We start from the raw sequence: 1,088 nt of genomic DNA on the forward strand, positions 1-1,088 counted from the left end.
TGTGAGTGTGAACAGGCGCCTCTCATGTGTGAGTGTGAACAGGCGCCTCTCATGTGTGAGTGTGAACAGGCGCCTCTCATGTGTGAGTGTGAACAAGCGCCTCTCGTGTGTGAGAGTGAACAAGCGCCTCTCGTGTGTGAGTGTGAACAAGCGCCTCTCATGTGTGAGAGTGAACAAGCGCCTCTCATGTGTGAGTGTGAACAAGCGCACGCGTGTATCAAGTCCGAGGGCTACTCCTCAGGTGTCTCTACTTTTTGTTTGAAGTAAGGTCGCTTACTGGAACTTTTCCAAATAGGTGAGACTAGGAAGTTTCCAGGAATCCACCTGTCTATCTGGCCCACCTGTGATTCCAAGCACCTGTTACCATGGCCAGCTAAGCAGACATTTTCTGACCCTAAACAAGTCCATAACTGACCAAGAGCTTTGGGTGTCTGTTCTGAGATGACCGCATGTTGAGTCTAACTCTCTGACTGGACATCATACCATCTGGAGAAAAGGTCCCAACGTCTCGCATGACTCCAGTGGAGAGATGACCGTGACTGGGGGATGCGCAGTGCTGAGGTGCCTGGGGACCCTGTTTTGCTGAGATGTACACTTCTGAGGAGACCTGGGCTTTGAAGAGGACCCTACTTGCGTCTCTGGTACCAGGCAGTGAGAAGAGTCTTTATCTGCCTTCTGTGAGCACAAGGGTAAAGAAAGAGCTGTGCCTTGCAAAAATGCAGCCTCTCTCGCAGTATTCAAATTGCTCTGGCTGCCTGTGAATCAACGCCTCAGCAAACAGGATCCCACTAGTTGCTTGGGAGAGAGCAGAATGAACCTAGGCCACAGGAGACTCCAGGAAGAAGCTGTGGCCCTGCAGAATCCTCTAAGCCCTCTCTGTGAGGTGGGGTCTCTCTTGCAGAGGGATGGTGGGTATTTTTTTTTTTTTTTTTTTTTTTTCGGAAAATGGATTACCCCGTTAGTCGTGGCAATCATGGAACTCACTCTGTAGCCCATGCTCTGCTCAGGAACTGGTTTCTGTGACAAGCCCAGGGACTAATGAGACTTCCTTTTCAGGGGATGGTGGGATTTTTTTTTTTTTTTTTTTT

This window comes from Mus caroli, chromosome 4 (genome assembly GCF_900094665.2).
Source record: "Mus caroli chromosome 4, CAROLI_EIJ_v1.1, whole genome shotgun sequence".
Classification (NCBI taxonomy): Eukaryota; Metazoa; Chordata; class Mammalia; order Rodentia; family Muridae; genus Mus; species Mus caroli.